At 35.2% G+C, this 26,053-nt stretch overlaps 2 pseudogenes; both read right to left on the bottom strand.

Annotated features, from left to right (window-relative positions):
- Positions 1-109: 109 nt before the first annotated feature.
- Positions 110-22,833, bottom strand: LOC143666739 (olfactory receptor 5W2-like; annotated as a pseudogene).
- Positions 22,834-24,302: 1,469 nt separating this feature from the next.
- On the bottom strand, positions 24,303-25,247 carry LOC143666847 (olfactory receptor-like protein OLF1; annotated as a pseudogene).
- Positions 25,248-26,053: the final 806 nt, after the last annotated feature.

Genomic DNA, 26,053 nt, shown 5'->3' with positions numbered 1-26,053 from the left:
ACATACATCTTTTATTTTGTCTCCTATATTTCATATTCTTACATATTGTCTCTTCTCACCTTATCTTTACACCAAAATTAGTCCCAATATTGGATAAACCATGGAAAAACTATAATCCCTTTTCTGTGAAAGAAAATAAATACAATTCACAGAATCTCTTTTCCAATTAATTTTTGTTTCTGTGAATGTATGTGCACATTATAGTTTAATTTTTAGAATTCTACTCATGCTAAGAAGCATTGCTCAAATAGTAAACTTGCATGATTTTTGCTGTGTCATCCTTCAATTTTCAGATTATAACCAGTATTCTGAATTTCAGTAGACATAGATCTTGGGTTAGGGTCACATGGGATAACATTAAATCAGGTTTTCTTGGATTAATGATCTCAACTCACTTCTTGTGTCTGTAAAGTCTCAAATTTAGATGAAGAGTATGGTCCCTGGAATTGGCCATGGCAACAGACAAAGCAATGTGGGACCAGCATCAGTAACCACAAGGAAACCTCTGCTAAGCTCTAACCAGGAGTGAAGACAGCATCAGGGGGAACATGTCCTAAAGGAGATGGGCAGAGAGCTGCAAACCTGGCCCAACAATAGGATCTATGGCAGAAGTCTGCAGATTTGGTGAGCAAGTTCTAAAAGGAGTAATGAGCCTGGAGGTTCCCTTTCATGAGATGATACCATGGACAATATACCTTGTCTTCTGACACCAGGGTTATAGCCCCACTGGAAAGGTAGTTTGAGGTTAGGACTCTGTATAATCTTGGAAGCTCTTTGGAAATATTTGTTTCTATAATAATAATCTGCATCTTCTGAGGTTTTAACTAATGTTAGATACCCTAATGAAATAGATTGTTTGAAATCTCTCTTAAAAATTGAAAAAATTGAAACTGATCTGAGTTAACAGCTTATGCTACTAATGACCTGCTAATTGTATGTTCTGAAGTTAATTAACCTTCTTAGGCCTCAGTTTCCTTTCCAAGTTCAAGTTCTTATCTTAAACTCTTGTCTGTCTTTATCATTTTCTTAAAACCAGAACAACAGGAACAACCAAATAAAACAATTCCTGACTTCTCCCCTTGTATAAAAGCTATCGATTCAGTATCTTTAAAAGGAAAGGTAGAAAAAGTGTAAAGAATATCTTTTTCCTACACATATATGTGAAAGATGGGCAGTAATGTCAATTTCAGATAACATGAGTAGGTTTAGATTTTACAATCAAGGATATTTTCAATAATTTCTTCTAGTAGAGTACATTGAGATGGGAAAGAGTTTAAACAGTGATAGAGATAACCTATGAATAGTATAAATTATTCTATTATCACTTAAGATACTAGAGATTATAGAAGAAAACAAACATTTGAAATAGTGAAATATTTTTATTTAATACCACATTCAAACAGTAATGTAAGGCAAAATGCTCATTATTGCATGTTTTTAATGAATGATTTGATCCTTAAGATGATTTATGTAAATAAAACTCAGTTCATTTTGTACAATAAAGGAATGTACAAGATTAAGAAGGACAACCTGAGTGGACAACATCATGCAACCCTTTACTCTTCTCCCAGGGCTCATGAAGAAAGCCTCTATGTTCTTTTCATAGCAACGACTATAAAAATGAATGCATATGGGCATCTGAAAATGTGTTAAGTTTTTCATAATGAATAAATTGGTAACTGATTATAGTAAGGACAACATAGGCAATTCACTTAAGCCATTGGATATATGATAGGATTATGCCAAAGTGTTTTATAATGGTATGATTAAGTAAAAAATCTGGTCCAAGAAGTAAATTATTAACAAAATACAAAAATCACATTATTTGAATGAAGTCATTTTAACTATTTTTATTTTTTGAATAAAGTCACTTTAAACGAATTTAGTAATATGTCCACTCTACAGGCACACATGTCAATACTCTACACACATGCTCACACAATGCATACTCATAATTATAGTCCATAAAAAGTCCTAGCCAAGCTACTATTGGAAGACATGGGTCTGTTTTTTGTTCTTTTTTTATTTCTAATGCAGTATTATTTATAATAGCCTTTTAGGTATAAAATAATGCAAACAAAATTAAATTAAGATTATTTAATATCCAGACACTTAGAAATGACCACTATTAAACTTTTGCATAGAATAAGGTTCCAGTTTATTTCATAGATACACAAACAGATGCAATTTAAGTTCTTATAAATAGAATATTAATGTAAATAGTATTTTTTTCTGTATTTTATTTTCCACTGAACATATTTCACATTAATTCTTCCTTTAAAGCTTAAACTGTATCAATTTGGCATTTGAGATTTTGATTTTATCATTTATTTGCTTATTTCCCATTTGTTCCTCAGACGTGGTATAGATTCTTTGAATAACATACATGAAATACTCAGACCCTGAGCACATTTTTTCCAAGCTGAAAAAGGGGAAGAAAGAAAGGAAATCTTTTTGGAGGAAGTGATGGGAGTACATTCTAGGTTGCATTTTCCTGAAGCTCTCCTCTTTGTTCTTCATAAACTAAACATGTTGGAATTTATTTCCTCTAACAGGGCAAGATGTCATCTTCCTCAATTCTACTCGAATTGCCAGGACCTCTTACTATAATCCTTTCTTCTACACAAATTGCATCTTTAACATCCTTTATGTCTGAGACAAAATTTCCTTGTTTTGGTAAACCTTTCCTCTCAACGTACTAATCAATTTAAGACATTTTGTTTCTGATTTATAGCATGTAACAATTTAATTTCATGCTGACTTGCAGCTTTATATGAATTATTTGAATGCCTAATTAATTAATATTTATTTATCCTACTGGATTATAATATTCCTTAGTATGAAACTATTGGATTCACCTGAAATAGAACACTAAATGTCTGAATGCTCAAGAGTTATTTAGTAAACACAGTTTCTTAGAGTAATTGAAACACTAGACAAACAAAATTAGAACAAAGAAAAATTTGATGTAACAAAAGGGTTAGGTAAATTTTCTACAAAGAGGAAGAAGTATATGTAAATTTAGAATCAATAATTCAAGATTTGCATTTAGGGAAGCACAAAATAGTGATATGACTGAAATTATGTACAAACAACTTTTTTTAAATAAATAATTGGGACAACTTTTTTCACATGTATTCCCATTTGATTTTATGAAAATAATGACCATAGTTATATATATGTACAAAATATATATAATATTTTTAATTGATATTTAAAACCACTTTTTATTTTCACTCCTTCAAGGACCTTTTTCACATCTTTGTTCCACAGGCTATAAATCAGATTATGTAGCATGAGAATCACATGAGTGTAAAGCAATGATGTCATTTTGTCTTGATCTAAGGAATGGGAAGATCTGGACCAGAAATCCATGAAGTGCATAGTTCCTCAGAAAATCACAACAGCAGTCAAGTGGGAAGTACAAGTGGGAAAAGCTTTGAATCTCCCCTCAGCAGAGTGGATCTTTAAAACTGATAGGATGATATAACAATCAGACACAAAGAATCCAGAAATGGCACTCAGTTTAATCAACCCAGAAATGATGAATATCACTAACTCTTTGATCTTTGTATCTGAGCAAGATAGCAAAGGTAGAAGAGGTAAATCACAAAAGAAATGATAAATCTCATTTGACTCATTCTCCATTATTCTTTGTTTTTGTTCTAAATTTTAGCAAAAATGATCAAGAAAATAGTAAATCTACCTTTAAATTTTTGGACATCCACAAACTCTTATCTGTAAAGCAGAAAGTTGTTTCTGAAAATGTTCTTCTATCCTCAGAAAATATCTAGACAAATGTCACTTTTAAAGAGGTATTATTTTCTTGTCAAAATTTTTTTTAAAAATCGGTAACAAAAGTGAGAAACTTTGATTCTAAGTCTACATGCCATTCCTGAAATATGTGATGTCTTAGCATCTATTGCCTTAGGACATTCAGTAAATTTCACTGAACTGAAAGCTCATGCCAGATCAAAATGATGCCAGGGAAACACCAAAATTAGATAGACAAGACAAGAAAATACAGCACAAAATATCTCAGATATTTGGAAATATTTTAAAATATTGAAACCTCTTAAACCTACCTTAGATGAGAAAATCTTTCTCACGATGCCTCTGATAGCTGAAAAATAGACTGATCACCTTTTATTTTATCTAATGTCTGTTAGGACTTAAACTCCTAAATCCCCTTCCTTCACTCTGTTGTGCTATGTAAACATGGGATAAATTAGATTTCTGGTTCTTATTTTCCCTTATTTTCCTTTAGCAAAGACTGAACTTTCAATTCTTCACTCTTATCACTAAATGAATTAATAGCAGGAAGGGAACAGAACTGATTTTGATAGTATGGTCCTCAGATACCCTAAATCAATATCTCCTACTCCAGTTTAAGGAGAGGACTAATGAAACTTTTTAGACCTTCTACTTAATTACTGTCATCTCCTTTACTCTGTTCATCCTGTTTCTTGCACTGCTAAAACAAACTCCTTCACTTACTCATTTAGAAATATGACAATTTTTCAATGGCAATCTTAAATGTCAGTTTTTAAATGAAGCATGTATGGTTACTTTTCTTCAACCATATACAATATTTCATCATTTTAATTATTTTATGAATGTACAGCATCCATTATATTTATTTTATTAACAGATCTGTCTATTTTCAATATTGTAAGCTCCTTAGAAGTAAAATCAGGTTTGGCTAATTTTTTAACATCCTGAATCCTGTAACATGTGGACTTGCATTGGTAATTGTTAATTTAATATTTTTGTTAGAAACATTTTGAGGTTGTTAGATTGGTAGTTGATGGATGAGGATGGAAATAAATAGGTATTGGTGCTTTTTCAACTGACATAGATCATGAACACAAGGGTGATTCTTAGAAAATCAAAAGCTGAGTGCACATGTTTCATTTTGTTTTTTTCAGCAGTGTTGGTTCCAAAAATAATGTTTGCCATTTTTCTTTCTAAATTGAGAAGTACTATCAGCATTAAAAGTACAAGCACACACACATGTTGGCATACACATTAGGGAAAAGCTAATTATAAAAAAATCTGTAACTGAGAAATTTTAGGGTGCTACAAACTGGCTCATGGTAGATGTGGCAGATTAAAGACAGTTACAAATTATTTGTCATTTCTACTGTGGAGACATTGTGTCCTTCTCCACTTCCTTTGTACTTGGACTGGTCCCTGACTTTTTTGATGGAAAGTGTAGCAGAACTAACTCCATGTCAGTTCTGTGATTAGCATTCAAGAAGATACATCTTCACAGACATTTATGGTAGCAGAGTGCATAGTGACCAAAAACTGAAAACAAAGAGTTCCCATCAATAGGGGAATAGATGAGTGGATTAGGATGGTTCTATAATATGGCATATTATGGAATCATTAAGTGGAATACATTAGCATTCTTCCTATTGAAGTGGAAGAATTTGCAAAAGCCTATAGTTGTAGTACCTTTACATGTTAACGAATCATTTTATATTCTTGTATGCAAGGAAATCATCTCAAAGGATATCAAATAACTGCTGATAGTTGGGAAAGAATATGGGTAAGAAAAAGATTGGTTTTGCCTTTTAATGTGTTTATAGTATACTTTTAAAATCTGAAAGTAATAGTACCTCTCATTTAAATTTTGAAAAATGATCAAATAAAAATTTAATCTAGCTTTTACTTGGATAAAATTACATGCAAAATTCTAATTCAAAAATTTTAAACACTCTGATAATAATAGTGACTAAGTGTACAAATTTTAAAAATGTTTTTGCATGAGGAAGAACAAAGGAATGTCATTATTGCAGGGTGCTGAAAACAGATGGTAATTAATATTTTAAAATGTCACCTTATGTGTGAGACTAAAACAAAAAATGTTTGTTAAAAAATTTATATTTTGACTAGTGCATTTCCTAATATAACTTATGTATATAGTTTGATTGAACACCATAAGCACTTGGAATCTCAGGTAGGACATGAGATTTTGTTGGTTTGTCCAGAGTGATGCCCCAATGAATCCCAGAGTGATTCGATCAGTGAGTGGAAAAGTATTTGCAAAGCCCCCTTCAGGGAATGGTGAGAATGGGGAGAAATACAACTTCCCCAAGTTGAATTCTTGATATTCTCACAAGCAGTGTGGACAACCAAAGCTATAGGCTGAGCCCCCAGTCTTGGGGTTTGTTCATATGAAACTTAACCCCACAAAGGATAGGTCAGGTCTACTTAAAATTTAGGCCTAAGAGTCACCCCCAAGAGGGCCTCTTTTGTTGCTCAGATGTGGCCTCTCTCTCCAGCCAACACAACAAGCAGTCTCACCACCACCCCCGTCTATGTGGGACATGACTCCCAGGGGTGTGGACCTTCCTGGCAACATAGGACAGAAATCCTAGAATGAGCTGAGACTCAGCATCAAGGGATTAAGAAAAACCCTAGAATGGGCTGAGACTCTGCATCGGGATTGAGAAAACCTTCTTGACCAAAAGAGGGAAGAGTGAAATGAGACAAAGTGTCAATGGCTGAGAGATTCCAAACAGAGTCGAGAGGTTGTCCTGGAGGTTATTCTTATGCATTAAGTAGATATCATCTTGTTATTCAAGATGTGATGGAGAGGCTGGAGGGAATTGCCTGAAAATGTAGAGCTGTGTTCCAGTAGCCATGTTTCTCGAGGATGATTGAATAATGATATACCTGTCACAATGTGACTGTGTGATTCTGAAAACCTTGTGTCTGATTGTTGCTTCCTATGAAACAGAGCTCAAAGGATATTAAGGAATGATGAGAGAGAAAGAATGAAAGAAAGAATAAAAGACAAACAAAGATGGGTTCGGGGGGTCTGAAGCTCAGCAATAACAGACCAGAGACATCAGACAACTTTATTCTTAATTGGTTCCTGCTTATATACTGTAGGATTCATGTGACAAAGAGTATCCATGCACCTGGTGAGAATACAGAGTGCTTACTTAAGATGACCACAAAGAACCTGGGGCTAAGACAAAACAAATGTTCTGTTTCCCCCAGACTGTTCTCCGTTAAGCAAATTACTATCTCCTCAATTTCTTGCTGCTACTTTGATGCCAGCTGCTCCCAACAAATTCTGCAGGTCTTGCTTTAACCCTTGGCTCCTACATTTCCTCCTTTTATTTTATTATCCGAGGTGACTATGCCTGTCTTAGGTTGCCCTTAAGCTCTGAAGGAAGGGTCTTACCCATCATTGGCCACCAGTCAAGCTCTCTGACTTTGACTCAGGAGGGAGCCAAGAGTTTTTGCAAGAATCACATGGTTAGCATGGTTTTGCTTAGTGACTGTGCCTATCCTAGGTTGCCCTTAAGCTCTGAAGGAAGGGTCTTACCCATCATTGGCTATCAGTCAAGCATTCTGACTTTGATTATTTGTTTAAACACAGCTGGGGAGGAAGAGAAATAACAGCCCCAAACCTAAGCCTATAGTAGTCGAAAAGTGAGGTAAATTATACATTGATCTTCAATATGAAACAATGTAATTTCTATATCATTTAATCTATTATTAATTTGTTCATTAATATGAGATTGACTATGCCACAGTTCCCTGGCATTTTTATGCCATTCTCTAACATAATTCTGCATCTGTATAGTTTGATGTAATGCAGTTCCAGCCAGTGCAGCTGCAATGATAATTCCAATGATTTAAATGACAGCTGCAACAATGAGTCCAGTCTATCTCCCGGTCCTTTTTAGATATTCCTTTGCCAAAATGGATCAGGACTTGTATTTCTGGAGAGGATCATCGATCCTCTGGAGAGGTACATCTGTACCAGCAACCAAACACCTCCTCTTCTCCTTGCTGCCACAATCATCCCACCTCCTGCAACACAAGTACTTAGAGACAAGTGAACAGAGAATAATTCTTGCTATCCCCAGGAAAACTTTCCATAAATTCTTCTGACTAATGTTGTATTTATCATCCCATGGATTTGGCACAAATTATCCTCTAAGTATTAAACTATGATTTAGCTTGCCTGTCCATATAGTCTCAGTTATCTTTAACCCCATAGGGGCATCTTACAATTTCATTGGAATCATTAATTATGATAACTGCTTGATCCATATGACATAACTGCCATCCATTCCAACTTTCTTTCCCATCTAACAGGCAAGTATCCTTTGTTTCCATAGAGTTATGCATACAGGTCTTTCTAAAAATGGAGGAATTAAATTTGACACTAGTTTTTCTTCTTACTGGACCTGGGAATCCTAAACTTGTATTCAGATTATTTTGGTAAAGTTGGATTGGCCCATGTTAGGGCTCACAGATTCTTGCAATTCCCAAGAAGTATAAATATGTCCTATAATATGCATTACCCATTTAGTCATTTTCATCTGGGTTGACATGTCTGGGTTTTATTTTCTTTTAGGGAATCCAAACTGAGGTTCTGTCATCTGCAATGACAAGAGCAAATCCCCTACCTCACACCTTTACCATTCCTGGTTTCCATGAATCATCTTTAACATATTTTCAATGGATTGGCTGCAGTTGCAGTTCTGTTTGGGTTGTATCATTTCTTTTCCAAATTACTAAAATGTTGTTCTGCAGGAGTCTGTGATGAATTATCATAAATGTTTAAAAAATTTAAAGTAAACAGTGCCTTTGCCAATTGATCTTTAGGTGTACTTATTTTCATAACATCTTCCTGATCATCATCTCCCCATTTTTGTTTCAAGAGCACAGACTTTAGTGTCCAGTTTGCTCATTCAATAATTCCTTGTCCTGAAAGATTATGTGGGATTCCTGTGATATGAGTAATATTAAAAGTAGTACAAAATTTGTGAAATTGTTTTCCTGTATAAGTGTGACCATTGTCCATTTTAATAGATTGAGGGCATCCCATAACAGCAAAAACATTAAGTAAATGTGATCTAACATGGCAGAAACGCTCTCCAGATTGTACAGTAGCCCAGATGAAATGAGAACAAGTGTCTATGATAACATGTACATACTGCATTTTACCAAAATGTGAAATATGAGTAACATCCATTTGTCATAATTCATTTGCTTTTTGGCCTTGAGTATTAACCCCTGATGCAAATGGGAGTGCATTTAAAGTTCCACATGTTGGACAAGTCCTAACAATGTCCTGAGCTTGCTGTTTAGATAAAGATGGAAATTTCTTTCACAGCCCTTTGCTATTGATATGAGTCAATTTGTGAAGTATTGTAGGATCTAGAATTACCCCCATAAGAGTATCTGCTTGCTGATTTTGTAATGACAAAGGACCTGGAAAATTGGTATGAGCTCTTTTATGCATGATAAAAAGAGGATTAATTCTACTTCTGACTAATGTTTGTTAATGTAAAAACATTTGGGACAATTCATCTCTTTCAAACAAAGAAGCTGTCTCAATGTGAGTAACTATTTGGCAAACATATTCAGAATCAGAAACAATATTAAGAGATTGTGGAAAACTTTGCAATACTTGAATTACAGCTGCTAATTCAGTATATTGGGCTGAGGTGTAAGGCATTTTCCAACTTTTGTTTTCCCCTGGGGTAACATATACAGCCTGTCCATTTCTACTACCATCAGTAAAGACAGTAATGGCTCCCTGCAAGGGGGAGGCCCAAACTATTTTAGGCAAGATCCATTGTGTTCTTTTCAGAAATTGTAAAGATTTTGACATAGGCAAATGATTATCAATTTGTCCTTTAAAGTCACTTACTGCTATCTGCCATGAGGTATTGAAAGTATATAGACTTTGAACCTCTTCCTTCATGAGATCACACACTATGTGATTAGGGTCATGACCTCTTAATTGATAATATCTTTGGCGACCTTTGGCTATTAAAGAAATGATTTTTTGCAGATATGTATGTAAGCACTTTTGTTTATTGTTTGGTAAAACAATCCATTCTAAAACACCATCTTGCCAAAAAAGCCTGTGGGAGATTGCAAGGAAAGGAAAATAATAAAATCAACAGGCTTTTCTATATCTATTTGAAAAAGCTATCCTTCTTGAATGCATTGTTCAATTAATTGTAACTCTCATTCAGCTGCAGCTGTTAACTGCCTTTTGCTTAATAAATCAGAATCTCCTGGTAAAATATCAAAGTTCTGTACCATATAATTAGGAATCCCTAAAGTGGGTCTGATCCAATTAATATCTCCTAACAGTTTTTGAAAATCATTTAAAATTTGTAAATTATCCCATCTTAATTGTATTTTTTGAGGAATTATTTTATTTGCAGCTATTTGCATTCCTAAATATAGGTAAGGCTCAGTCTTTTGAATCTTTTCTGGGGCTATTTGCATCCCATATCAAGGTGAAATCTATGTATCCCAACTTAAGTTATTTATTTACTGTCCTTTTCCCTTGCATCAGGTTCACACTTCTGTATTTCATTTTGAAGATTTTCTTCAGATCTTCTAGCATAGTCTCCATATCCTCATTTTGTTTGTCCTTTCTCTTCTTTAATTACTCCAAATATTCTCTCAATCTCCCTATCTTATTTTTTGAGAAATAGCTCCTTTTTTTTTTTGAAGAAGCTTTTTTAGCCTTTTTTTTTTTCTCAACTAGAATTACATTTCCCTGGCTATATTTCTTGGCTGTGTCAAGAACCTAGTTTCTTTATTTTTCCTAAACTCCTTTCTGTTATTGCCCCATGTGGCCTCACTCTATTGTTATGGAATAATGTTTTCAGCTCAGAAGCTTCACTCCTTTTCCCTAAATATCTCCCATCTCACTATAGTGACTCTGCTTTAGGCTCTTCCCTGCTTTATCCACAAAATCTTTTTCTTCAAAATACAAATAACTCTTGAACTTTATCAGAACCCTATTTTTGTATTGGCACCCTAACAACGTTTTCAACACACAAACATACAAACATACATACTCCTCCAGCCACCTATTGAAATTACCCATTACCCTGATGCTCCAAGGAAAATGCTTACTTACCAATATGACTCGAGTCCTCTTCTATCGGCTGGACACACGTCCCTCTAATGGAGACTTTTCCTTGGCTCCTTAATATTGTTTTGGAATCTTCTTCTTCAAGCCCCATGCTGGGCACCAAATGTTGCTTCCTATGGAATGGAGCTCAAAGGATATTAAGGAATGATGAGAGAGAAAGAATGAAAGAAAGAATAAAAGACAAACAAAGATGGGTTCAGGGGGTCTGAAGCTCAGCAATAACAGACCAGAGACATCAGACAACTTTATTCTTAATTGGTTCCTGCTTATATACTGCAGGATTCACGTGCCAAAGAGTATTCATGCAGCTGGTGAGAATACAGAGTGCTTACTTAAGATGACCACAAAGAACCTGGGGCTAAGACAAAACAAACTTTCTCTCTTTCCCCCAGACTGTTCTCCATTAAGCAAGTTACTGTCTCCTCAATTTCTTGCTGCTACTTTGATGCCAGCTGCTCCCAAAAAATTCTGCAGGTCTTGTTTTAACCCTTGGCTCCTACATCTGATGCTCCTTTTATCTACCTTGTCAGCAGATGAGCAGAACATACGGAATAAAAATAAATAATAGGGGGAACAAATGTTAAAATAAATTTAGTTTGAAATGTTTGTGATAAATGAAAGTGAGGGGTAAGGGGTATGGTATGTATAATCTTTTTTTTCTGTTATTGTTTTATTTCTTTTTCTGTTGTCTTTTTATTTCTTTTTCTGCATTGATGCAAATGTTCTAAGAAATGATGAATATGCAACTATGTGATGATATTGAGAATTACTGAATGTATATGTAGAACAGAATTATATGTTAATGTTTTTGTTTGTTATTAATTTTATTAAATTAATAAATAAATTAAAAAAGAAATACTAGTGAACAATGAAAGGGAGTGGTAAGGGGTATAGAAAAAAATAGGGGGGAACAAAGGTTAAAATATACTGGATAGATGGAAATACTAGTGGTCAATGGAGGGGTAAGGAGTACAGTTTGTATGAGTTTTTTCTTTTTATTTCTTTTTCAGGAGTGATGCAAATGTTCTAAGAAATTATCATGGAGATGAATATACATCTAAGTGATGATATTGTGAGTCATTGATGATATACCAAGAATGGAATGTTCATATGTTAAGAATGATTGTGTTTGTATATTTGTTATGTTTTGTAAATAAAAATTTGAAAAAAATACAGGAAAAAAATTTTAAACACTCTGGGCTGGTCCATTTGTCAAACAACTGAGGAAACCTGCCCTGGGATAGAACTGGGGCAGAGCACAGTTGTGGGGCTAGGCAGATTCTTGAGGAAGAATCTGGATTTTTTTCTATATTTCACAGTGAGATCCAGAACTCAGGACAGACTTTGGTTGCTGGTTGGGGAGCACCCCACAACCGGACCAGGGCACACACCAAATTCTGCATGGGAGTCTTTCAGGTAAGAAGAGGAACTCCATTCAAAGGGAAAAGCTGCCTTGGGAAACCCAGGGCATGGTGATGAACCCATTGGCCCAGGCCCCAGCATTGCAGGGGGTGCCCAGAGTAGCTCAGACATTGGCTATCAGACTCTTCCAGCACACACTTGGGGACTACTCCATACTGTTGTCTGGGGACCCACCCTTAGGTTCACTGTCTTCTGATGACTCTGATCCTCCCATGGGAGGGTAAGTCTGATGAGGTAGCTGAGTAGGCCTGCTTGCCCAAGCTTCTGGGTTGCAAACTCCATTGTCCTCAGGAAAGCATCACACCTCATGCTGAAGACAGGGAACAGGATCTCTTCCACCAGCTCTCTGAGGGCAGAGAGAGCCTAGGGCAGTGCCAGGGGTCTATGGTTCCCTACAGATCCCCAGTGGGTGTTCCCAAGAGAGGTTCTCAGCATCCCACACAGAGCCTCCAGGCTGAAGCTCTCAGGCATTACTGGATGGTGCCAAGCATAGGTCAGTGTTACACTGCCCAGCAGGTCCCAGGCTCACACTGTGCAAAGTAGAGCAGGGATGCGACAACCTGACAGCCAGTTCTGGCAGCTTTACAGAGAATGCTAGAAAGTTTCATACCCAACTCCAGCCTCTCCACTGACAACAAGCTGATCCACATACCAAGGCTCCTGGTGACCCAGGAGACTAAGGAGTACTGGTTCTTAGGGCTGACCACCATGATGAGAGCCACCTTGGCCCAGGCCTAGTGCTGCTTCCGTGCCTGTGGCCAGCCACCTACCCTGCCACCAGGCAGTAACAGTGCCGATTACCAGGGAATACCCAGGTCTGAGGGAAAGAGAGGGTTTACCACCTGCATGGTTCTTCCCCTAGGGTCCTGCCTCCACATTTTCAGATATGGAGCTTGAGGCTCTCCTGCTGAGCAGGAAGGCCAGGCACATGAGTGCCAGGGTCACAGTGCCACTTGTATCTGCACTTCAGCTGCCAGTCAGACTGAGGTGGCCCTCAGGGCTAGCAGGGCCATTGCATCATAGCTCCTGAGCAGATACAGTCATGCAATGTGGCCAGACCTGCAATGTCCACTTGTGGGGAGCCTAAGTCCCAGTGAATGGAAAAATGGGTCTTGGGGCAATAATTGGAAGTCTCTAAGTGAACCAGAGGCCCAAGGTGCCTGGGACTCTTTCAAGGTGATCCCTGGGGAGATGGGGAAGACCTGGAGGAGGAAGGTGGGGCTCTCATAGACAAGGCTGCAGGCAGCAGGGTGCAGGAACAGAAGACCAGGCAGGAGATGGAGGCTTTGACTGGAACACTCTGCACAGGCACAGGCCCTGCTCTGAGACCACCATCAGGCTGTAGTCCACCTCCTTGCAGAAGGCAGAGCAGGCCTTGGGTGCAAGGGCTCCCCATGGGCATCCAAAAAGGTCCCCAGTGCCACTACATCCCAGCTGCTGTCAGCACACACATACACTTACACACATATACACACATAAGATACAGCACGTTATGCTAAGATTGATAAAATTAAAGTGATTACTAAATCATGTGTTTTGATGCAAATCTATGAAAGGATAATGATACTATATCTTACATTTGTGTATTAGTGTACAGTTTGTGGCACACCTTCATCCAAATTAAATCACATTATTTCTATACCAATCTATATACTCCTCATCACAATCTTTACTACTTCCGACACATAGATCAATAAATTAATGTAAGTGCTGGAAATCATGGTTCTTTCAGTTAGTTTTTCCAGATGAGGCAAGTCTTCTGATAACATTTTTGTCCACATTATAATTAAACCCTGTGATAGAGAACATTATGTGAAAAATGTAGGTAATAAATACACCCTTTGTCTTTCTCCAAGTGATGGACAATGATGGAGGAGGCAGTGCTTTGGCAAGTTATTGGACATAACATTCCCATTTCTTCATTTACCCCTCAGGCCCTTTCCACCTTCAATAAACAACCCTGTGTGTCACTGACACAGGGATGGACAAGTCTGTTATCTGGAACCCACCATAGCAGCAACATTCTGTCGCTGGAGATGAAGTTGGAAGAATTCCAAGAGCAATAGGTTGAAGTGACAGATAGAAATATGTCAGGGCTAACCGCACCTCTCTTGGAAAGTTGCTGTTGCTCAGGTGAGGTATTAAATAATATTTAAACCTAATGGTAGGAAACTGGCAGTGTAGGTAACAGGGAAGGTGGAAATGGAGGTGGTTTGCTGTGTGTCTCCCTCTACTCTAGCTTACTAGAGCTCACATGGCTCCTATTCACAAACAGTTACAAGGATATTGATATATGTTATGAAAATAAAAGTCTGTGTAAAATTCCATATCCTTCTCTGTTTTTTAAAGAAATGATTTTACTGGAAAGAGGGGAAAAAGGTCTGAAGAACTCTAAAATATAAACCACCACCAAAGCAGACACATACTACTATTCCAGAAAAGTGACTTGTCTCTGATATAGCTGTATCCATATGCATTTTGGCATTGTTCCTTAACTGCATTAGATCATGTAGATATCTCTGTGCTTGGGAACTTGGTGTTCAATTCTCAGGAACAAGTGAAAGATATAATCATACAACTTTATAATCTGGAATACCATACAGGTGGATGACTAAGAAAGAAATGCAGATCTTTACCATTATATTTTCATTTCTGTCTACACAAATGATTAATATTTTAGTTGATAAACAATAATTACATGCTTTCTAGTCAACCAATATTTATTATTCTTCACTGATCTCAATATTAGGATTTTGTTTTAATTCCATATTACAAACACATATACATGCACACACATTTGTGTGCACCCATTAAATAAATTGAGACAATACAGGAAGATTTTTTTATGAAGATAAAAAAATCTAACTGTAATTATATTGCCTAGTGATAACCTCTTTTTCTTGTATAAAATACCATATTTTTAATGTTTTACCAATATAAGGACATAAAAACTACAATTATATTTAAAATATTATGGATAGAGACATTGCATTCCCTTCTATTCATGCATATTAATTTATTTTATCCATTCTATGGTTTGCATTTGATTATCTATTTTAAAAAGAAGACTGATGGATAGAATCATATATGGGTAATTTATCATTTCCAGGTGTTTCTTTAAAATAAGTCTTTAGAAATGGAGTTAAGAGACAAAATTGTTTGCTTTCTAATAGAGACTATTTTGGAGTTCTAAACAAATGCTAGGTGCTTTTCATACACTATCTAATGTATAACCAGAGACTATCCAATATATAATACATCCAAAGTTTTCATTACTAATCCCATTTTGCAGATATAGGTAATAGTATCTAGAGACCCACAGACTGAATTTTTTGGACTGCAAAGTTCCTTGTTCTCAATAAGTCCTGAATACAAATTATTTGATTTAATCTCATAGAAGGTGAATGTGTGATTATATTAAAATATTTGTGTGGAATTCAAAATTAGTGTTCCACAATTTTTGTTTGTTTTTTCTAAGTGAACAGAGAAAGCATCCTAGTACAATGTCTAAACCAAGGCAGGTTTCCAAGGTAGGTGAGTGAGGGCTGATTGCAGTATGAATGAAGGGCTGCTGTATTGGGGGTAGATGGCTTTATTTATTTCTGTTGAAGACTGAAATATTAAAATAGTTATGAAGAGTAAGTGACATTGAGGGCCATTAAATTACACAATTCCATGGTGTAAATAAAAACTATGGAAAAGTTGTCTCTTAATGTATGCAAAGTAGCAGCCTAGGGGGATGCTCTCTGAATTGTTCAGGTATCTAGTGGTATTTTATAATATGTGAATCATTTCCATATCAACAAGCACAGATTGCTATGTGTTCATTAAACATGCACTTTAGATTTACATATAAAGATAGGTACAAAAGTCAAGTACACACCCCATAAAACTTAATTTACTTGATTTATTTGCCACTAACTAGTCAATGTGAAATTTGAAAGAAAAAAAAGATTAGGTATAGACCATTTCATGAATTCCAACACTGAAGATCTTTTCCTGTTTCTTTTAAAACACTGCCTAGGAAAAATAAATAAAATTAAAAATAAATTTTAAAAAAGGAGAAAGAAAACTCTACTTGAGAAAAGAAGAATATGGTTTTGTCACTGTTTATCTTGCTTTCTATAAGGCTAGGAGTCTCATGACATTAAAATCCATGAAATTAGTCTATTATTAATTTTGAGGGAAGTGATTTAGGTGAATTTTAATGTCTTTTCACAATTTATTGCCATTATGTGTGAAGATCTCCATACTAAATTATCAAATGATTCTTGTGGGAAATAGTGTTGAGGCAAAGCTCAAACCACCTGTGTAATCACTAATAATTGTCTACCAGGTAACCACAGAAGCATGATATGTTTGTGACACCCAAGAGCTTTGCTATCATTATCTCTTTCTCTAGTGCATATGGGATCCTCCTTGTTCACCTTCTTCTGATTTCTATCCAAACTCATTTTCACCTCACATGCTTCTGTGTGTCCAGGTACATGACACCTGTTGAAGAAACAATCTCTTTAGACAGGACCCAGAGTGAACTTCCTGTTTAGGAATTTAGATTTAGACTCTACCCATCATAGAGCCTCACTTCCCTCCAGTCCTCCCCTTAAAATTTGAGTTTTTATAGCTACATCATTTATTACAAATTAAATACCCTAATTGGCTTTCCAATGGGATTTGTGTTTTACTTCAGAATGGCTCTCTTCTAATTGAAATGTAAAGAAAAGCAAATGAGAAACATACTTCTATGTTTTAACCTTTTCTGGTGACCCAGCTGCTGCCACTAGAATAAAACTATGTAGCCAACTAACTATATATACAAGACCACCTTTTTTAGAAATTTCTACCTGCCCTGAAGCATGAACTGTTCTAAAACAGAGTTCATTGTATGATACAAGTATGAAAGTACATTGTTTCCCTCCTCATGGAAAGCGAATAGAAGTGTTTGTCCTTGCATTGATAAAGACGTTCTCATTCTACAAGCAAGGCAGCACATTTTGAGTAACATAAAATGTAATTATTGATTGATATATTTGATGAAATTTATGGTCTTCATTAAATTTTAAAAAATACTTGGATACTTATTGTGTATAAGAAACCACTAGAGATTGAAGAAAAATTGAATTCTTAAAGTCGCTTCCAATATAGTAGTAAATAGAACATTTTTCTGGAAACCTTTTAGGAAATTATTATATAATTATTATACACAAAGTCAATTTTTAGGTAATGAATCATGCTTGTATCCAGAACCCAGACTACAAAACAAGACTTTAATAACCATACCAGATATCATCCACACATCCCATCAAAAATTGGCATCCAATGTAAGAGATTAGTTTGTATATTTTTGAACCATGTGGAAGTGAAATCATACTGTTTTTATACAATTATGCTTGCCTTTTTTCACTAAAGTGTGTATTTGTGAGGTTCCACATGTTGTTGTTTGTTGTGTTGGTTTATTTATTCTCATTGCTGTGTAGTAGTGCAATGTACAGCCTACCATAAGCTACTTATACAGTGAGAGCAGGGATCAGCAAACTACTACCCATAAAATTTTACTGAAATACACTCAGCCCAATTCTTATATATTGTCTTTTGTTGTTGCAATGCAAGGGAAGACTGGCAACCGAGGCTCTATAACCTAAAAAGCCTAAACTATTTTTATCTGACCCTTAAAAAAAGAATCAACTCTGAATTAAGCTGTTAACAGAGATCTGACATTTTCAGTTGTATAGTCTTACAAATAATTTTACTGTGAAAATTTCTGTCTATACCATTGGTTGGATTTTCACTGCTTTCTCTTGGATATAAAAGTAGGAACCTAATTTTTGGGTTTGACATGTTTATGTAGAACTATAGTAGATAATTCTATATAGCTTCCAAAATAAGGATGGCAAATCTCTATTGTCCTACTTATGTGTGATAAGTAAGACATATAGTCACCGATAGTTGTTAGCTTTGATTACTGTCATTTCAACCATTCTGTTATTTGAGTCAGGATATCTCATTGAGCTTTTAATATTTATTTAGTTGAGCAATAATGAAGTTGGATAGTCACTGCTATGAACATCTATGCATGTCAGAATATGAATAAGTGACCAGGTAAAAGAGAGCATTTAAATGTATTTAGTCTTGTGATAATCCCACTGTTTCACTGATGTCCTTACCATGCTGTATCAGGTCAACTCCATCTAGGGAAGCCACTCCTCTCTTTTATTAAAGAGGTAAAGCAACTTTTTTTTCCTATCATATGTGCCCAGTAAAGGATGGGTTTAAACAGTATTAGAATCATAGGTATGAATAGAGACAAAGGTGGCAGCTGGAAAGTATTTCAGTGATGTTAAATTGAGCCTCTTTTTTACAGAGAGAACTGAAGTCTTTCAAGGGAGAGGGGCTTATTAAAGGTCACAGTGAAATGAATGGCATTGGGCCCCTGGTTCATTGCCTGTTCCTAAAGAAGGATTTCTTCAAGGAAAGAAATGCTACTGCTTCTGGCTTAAGTGCCTCTCTCCCAGTAACAGGGTCACAGAGCACTATTACTGCTCTTTTCTCATGACTGTGGTTAAGAAGGGAACAGACATCATGTGCCCATCTATTTGCTGTTTTATACACTTAACCAAATCTATCAAAACCATTCTGTTCTTGTTTTTAGGGATTTCAGTGCCAAGGATTAATAAAGGATTGCAGATATAAGAGCGAGCCTGCAATATTTGTACACTACAAACATATGTTGTTAATATTATTTGGAAAATATAATACAATTACTTGGTAAATATATGAAAAAGTGTAAGATACAGAAAAGGAATAAAGGGACTAATGATTAATGACAGGTAGAGTAGATCAAAGCCTTTTGATGCTATGTTCCTACTGAGTGTGTAGAATTTCAAGGTGAATAGGTCACACTATATGCCATATTATCAAGCTGTTGAGTCATGAAACTTCTAAAAATATTTCCAATAATTGCTTATTCAGCCTCTGTTTGTGCAATTACAAGAAAGGGAGCACAATAACAAATGAGTGAATTTAATTTCTGGCCATATGTTTATAGGGTTTATAATTTCCTTACCATTAAGTCACACCCAATAGGTCTAATAAAATTCATGAAATCAGAATATTTGTTATTTTGAAGAAGAGATTTAGGTGACAATTTTAATGCCTTTTCACATTTCATTGGCATTCTTTCTGTAATTTATCCTGGTACTAAAACAAAAAAAAAATATTTCTGAGGGGAATAGTATTATAGCAAAGCTCAAATCACCTGAGAAATTGGTAATAACTGTCCACCAGGTAAGCACAAGAAAATATGCATTTGCATTATCCAAGAACTTTACTTCCATTATTTGCATAATAGCACTTCTTTAGTGCATACTTGGAGGAGATGAAGTCATCCTTGCTGACCTTCTGATTCTGTTCCAACCACATTTTCCCTGTAGGTTTTTCTCCTACTCCAGGGATGGCTAATCCCTTCAGGGTTCACTCTGTTTAGGCAGGAACCAGATTTAGCTCCCTATACATGACTGTCCCTGCAGTCTCACTTTCCTTTAGCTGTCCCCATTAAAACCTGAGCTTGCATAGCTACATCCTGTTTACAAACTGGATGTCAGTTTGCTTATTTAAAGGCAAGTGCTGTCCTCCTCAAGTCCTCTCTAATTGCCATTTCTTTTGCCTATAATCCTTTCTTCTCCTCCAATTTGCATCTTTACTCATCCTTTAGATATCTGACAAAATTACTCCATTGAGGGAAATCTTCCTTCTCTGCATACCAAAGTCAGATGTTTTGTTTTAGATTTTTGTTGGTCTTTTTATTTTGTGCTGATTTGCAGTTTATTATGAATTTTTGAAAAGTTTGACTAATTAATGTTTGTTTTTCCACTAAATTATTCATTCATTTAAGAACTACTGGATTCACTATAAAATGCTGAGTACCTAAATGTACAAAACACAATTAACAAACATGCACTACACTTTAGAATAATTGAAACAGCATACAAATGAAAGTTTGAACAAATGAAGTTTGATATGAGAAGACTGTCAGGCAAATTTATACTATGAGGGAATTATTTATATATCAATTCAAGATAAATAATTAAGCAAAAATAGGGAAATGCACAACTTTGGCATAATTGTAATTTAGTGCAGACACTTTTTTAAAATTAGTATTTGAACCAACTCATTTCATATGTTTTTTCATATGATGTTATGAAAACAACAAGCACAAGCATATACACACATATATATATACACACACACACATACATATGTATTTATTTAATATAAATATTTAAAACCACCTGTTATTTTTCAGTCTTTCTAAAGCCTCTTTCACATCTTTATTCTGCAGGCTATAAATCAGAGGGTTTAACATGGGAATCACAAGGGCATAAAACAATGAGGTCATTTTGTCTTGATCTAAGGAGTAGGAAGAACTGGGCTGGAAACACATGAAGACCACAGTTCATGGACAATTGCAAAAACAGTCCAATGGGAAGTGCAGGTAGAGAAAGTTTTGAATCTTCCCTCAGCAGATTGGATCTTGAAAACTGACGGGATGATATAACAATAAGACAAAGGACGCTGAAATAGTACTCAGTTCAATCAAGACACAATGGTGAATAACATCAGTTCATTGACCTGTGTATCAGAACATGAAAGGAGGTAAAGAGCAGTCAAATCACAGAAGGAATGATTAATCTCATTTGACCCATAGAAACCTAAGTGGAATGCTAAAGTTGTATTTGTCAGAGCATCCATCCTTCCTACCAGGTAAACCCCAACCATTAGCATGGAGCACACCCTGCTGGACATGTTAACTGCATAGAGCAAGGGGTTGTTAATGGCCTTGTGCTTCTCAAAGGTACAGCAGCAGATGCTCAGAATCTACAAAGATACAGAAGATGAAGAATTGCAGAGCCCATCCAGAAAAGGCAATTGTATTATTTGTGACAAAGAGGTCCATCAGCATCTTGGGTCCAATTGCTATGGAATAGCAGAGGTCACAGAAGGTGAGGTGGCTGAGGAAAGAGTCCATCAGTGCATGAAGCTGGGAATCCATTCTAGTTAAAATGGTCATTCCAAGATCTGCCAGAATATTGAGATAAATAATTAGAAGTATGGTGAAGAGGGTCACTTTGATCTCAGAGTTAGTTATTCCCATAGAAAGGAATTCAGTCAAGGAGGAGCAATTTCTCTTGTCCACTGTACTTTATTCTTGCACAAAACTATTGCAGAAATAATCAAGAAAATTGTATATCAGTGCTTAACATTCTGGACATCAATAAACAAATCAAGAAGTTATTTATTTTTTGTAAAGTTTCATCTTTTTCCTTAGAATATTATTCAGACATATGTCACTCTCTAAAGAAGTATTCCTAACTATTTGACAACGATAGAAATCATCTGTGATCAGAATTGAGAAACTTTGATCTTCTCATAGATACTATTCATGAAGTAGGTGACTTTCCTCAAATTCCTCAATTTCTCTTGACCTTCACTTCTTTATATCAGGGGAGTTAATTAGATCAACTGAAATTTCATTCCATTGTCAAAATATTGTGGTGACAGCACCATGTTGAAGTGACAAGGTTCGAAGTTACAAGACCAGTGATCTGATATGCTTGAAAATATTTGCATGGACAAAAATGTGATAATGTGATCACACTTACTGTGTTCCTCCAAATTCACAAGATGTGTGTGTTAGCTCTAGAAATAATGAGGTTAATTGTGACTTAACAATAAAGAAAATCATCATTTAACTGTTTTTGGTCACAGTGCAGTTATATATGAAATATGTTTTATTGATCTGTTCTCTACAAAGGTATTACTTCTTTGCCTCACCACTTATCTATAGAAGTGGTCTCATGTCAAAGGAGAAGTCTCTTGAGCTGCAAAAGAGAAATGCTGAAAAAATGGAAACAACAAAATTTAACATACACATTAGCATCCATTTGGATTTTAAATTGACATTTCCATTAAAAACAGATATGAAAAATCAAACTAAATATTTCTGAGATATATAAAGTCCTTTTACTTGTGTATTCACGTGTGATGTGTGCGTTGTGATAGTGTATGTGTGTATAATCTCTCTGTTGATATATGAGATTTGAAATATTGATGATGATCTGATTTATCTTAATTTTTAGACCTAAAGTAAATTTGGCATGTGATCCACAGGGTGTTGAATTTGCATAAATTGATATTTGCAATGTGCCTCTCAATTATTTTTTTAAATAAAATCAAAAATAAAATCTGAAAGTCAAGTATACACTTGAACAATGATAAAAGGAGTAAGATATTCTTATGAACCTAGATTAAATAAAATAATTAAAACCATTTTTGTGTGTGTGTGGATAGTAATGTAATCAATCAGATTTCTTCAGCTCTATGAAGAAAATAACTATGGGGATATGGTTAGCAGAATTTATTTTCATGTACCTGAGAAGACAGGTATAAAAAGACTCATTTACAAATGCCACATACATTTTTCCAAAAACCACCTGCACAACCTCACACTTCTATGTTTAAAGGATAGTAAAGAGAGAATGATTATAAAATTAATATTTAGCAATTTTAATTATTGTTAATATTTTATGTAGTTTATTTCATAAGGAAGTCATCTTTTTACTACCATTTTGACCACTTTGCTTCTGAAATTTTAATTATGCTGTTTTATTCTTATCCTCACTTTGACAAATGTGCTCTGTACTTATTTCTTTTTTTTGCATGGGCAGGTGTTGGGAATTGAACCCGGGTCTCTGGCATGGCAGGTGAGGCCACTGTGAGGCCACTCAGTGCCTGCTGAGCCACTGTTGCCTGCACAATGTGTTCATTTCTATATGGACATGTAACCCAAATGTCTAATTATATTGATTTATACGGAAAAAACTAGTTTAAAGAACTGTAAAAAAAAGAGAATTTTATTATGTTGATAAAGGATAATGCATATTTATTATCCTTTAATAATATGTTTGTCTTCTTTTATCAGTGTTATTTTTATAGTAGGATATGGGTAGTTTCTGTGCACTTTGAGACAGCTGTAATTTCAAATTCATTTGGATATATATCCCAAAAGATTGCTTTTCAAACAAACTGGCAAGTATAAAAATACACTTGAGATATTTACAAAATGAAATGCCAATGCAATGCTCCACACTCCATGAACCTTGGTCCACCATCTTGGTCTCTGGTTTGACTGGTTATTTCCTCAGGTAACTGAGCCATGCATATTTTCACACAAGCCAGGAATACTGAAATATGCCTGGTACCCTTTTGTGTATAAGTGTTTTATTAAATAAAGTACTTATGATTTCAATGGGTTTTGTTAAGCATATGTACAACAAAAACAATAAGTGATCACACACACATGTATTTACTTAAAATGTTAAACGCTATGAATAAAGAAATCTGGAAAATAAATTCAGAGAGGTACAACAGGGCTGACATTAGTTCTGACAAATTAAATATGGCTACAATTATTTAAAAATTGTTCTCTTAGACATATTGTACCTATTTATTGCTGCCACCTCTCTCAAATTGCCTCCCATTGCTCAGGCACAAAGCTGGCATGTAATAGCTGGCAAGGCAATTGGGTTCCTTTCCTTACCTAGTAATTTATTATTTAAATGAGATATTCTATACAGAAATAGTTACATATACACAATATTCTAAGGCATTTACTATATTCCTTAGACAATCTAGTACAACCCACTTTAATACAAACCCCAAGCTAATGTTCACTAAACAGTAATCTGACCATTATTTAGGAGTAATTGTGAAACTTTAATTTTTTTTAATATACTGGGGTTTTGATATGCAATTGGCTTTAAATGAAAAAAGAAATAATTTATAAAATCCCCTATGTGAAAAACTGAATGTGTGATGGTTAGATAGTTGCAGACTTGCAGTTGAAGATTGCATTTGGGGAATGAGGTGAGTCTCAGAACCTTAAGTCTCAAGAGGAATTTATCTTTGGTCTTAGTATTTTCTTAGCTGCATATTTTACATCTCTGTTTCTCAAACTATATATCATTGGATTCAGCACTGGGATGATAATGGTGTAGAAAACGGAGATAATTTTATCAGTGTTGGGAGAATACAGGTAGTTAGGTCATGAGTAAATAAAGAGAAGAGTCCCCTGATAGATGGCCACAGATGTCAGATGAGAGGCACATGTGGAAAATGTTTTCTTCCTCCCACTAGAAGAGTGGATCTTTAAGACTGAGAGAAGAATAAAGAAGTAGGAGACAATGATGATGATGAAACAAATAACTTCCACAGAGCTGCCATATGTGGAGAGCAGCCACTCATTAACTGAGGTGTCTGTGCAAGATAGCTTAAGCAGAGGAGGGGGGTCACAGAAAAAATGATTAATAATATTTTTGTCACAGTATTTCAGAACAAAGGCAAAGGATGTGTGAACCAGGGAACTCATGTTGCCGCCAACATAAGATAAGACAATCAGCCATGTACAGATGCCCCGGGACATCACAACTGTATACAGCAAAGGGTTACAGATGGAAACATAGCTGTCATAGGCCATGGCAGCCAAAATAAAGGATTTGGTATCTACAAAAGTACAGAAAAAATAAAACTGCAGGGCACAGCCATAATAGGAAATAGATTTGACCTCTGAGAGGAAATTAACCAGCATTTTTGGAACAATGAATGAAGAATAACAAAGGTCAGTAAAGGACAGGTTGCTAAGGAAAAAATACATAGGGGTTTGAAGCCTGAGGTCGGTTCTGATTAACATTATCAAGCCAATGTTCCCTGTTAAAATCATACCATACAATGTCAGGAACACCAGGAATAGAATGACCTGCAATTCAGGGCGATTTGGAAATCCTAGGAGAATAAATTCAGTCACCAGTGTGTAGTTTCCTTCTATCAGTTCCATCTCTCTGTTTTTCTTTATTTCCTTTTATGAGACTTCTAATACCCTAAAATATTATATTGATGAAAAAAGAAGAGGAATTCGATGTGATTCATAGGTGAATTTACTGTTTCACCAAACAATCACACCAAGAAACTAGAACTCAAACTGCACTTCAAATATAAAATGAGAGACAGAGTTCAGAATTTAGTAGTTGTAGGATTTCATAATGGCAAGTTTTACTTTGTGTGATTAACAGCTATTTCTTCCATTAGAAAGTTGGGTTCATATGAGAAGAGATCATGTGTGATTTTGTCTACTTTTTGTACTACCAAATTTAGCATAATGAATGGCATAGAAGATTAAACAAATTAATGAATGAATGGTCAGAGGATTATATAAAGGGAAGAAGAAATATATATATATAAACAAATACCAAATATAAGCATATAAAAAAACGTTAACTTGTAGAGAATGCCATTTAATGAAGAGAACTATGGAACCATTTATTTTTTGTCAATTTATTAAGGTACACTCGCATATTCTATCTCTTGATGTAGTGAACAGAGGGGTGAAATGAAACATATACCAACTAATTGTAAGCAGAAGTAATATAATTGAAATGAAAACAAATATCACTAAATAACAATTTTGAGTTTACTGTTGTTTTGATTGGAAAGAATTTGGTTTAGGGTAATTCCTTAAAACATATTAAGTTACTAAACCAAGCTTATTAAACTAGTTGGATATCTATTCCAATAATTTTGTCACTATCCCAATGCCTAGCTATTAGTAACATTCTATGAATACAATTTGATGAATGACTAAAG

This window comes from Tamandua tetradactyla, chromosome 23 (assembly GCF_023851605.1).
Source record: "Tamandua tetradactyla isolate mTamTet1 chromosome 23, mTamTet1.pri, whole genome shotgun sequence".
NCBI lineage: Eukaryota > Metazoa > Chordata > Mammalia > Pilosa > Myrmecophagidae > Tamandua > Tamandua tetradactyla.
Note: the sequence above shows the minus strand (reverse complement) of the source record. Positions and strands in the feature narration are given on the sequence as shown.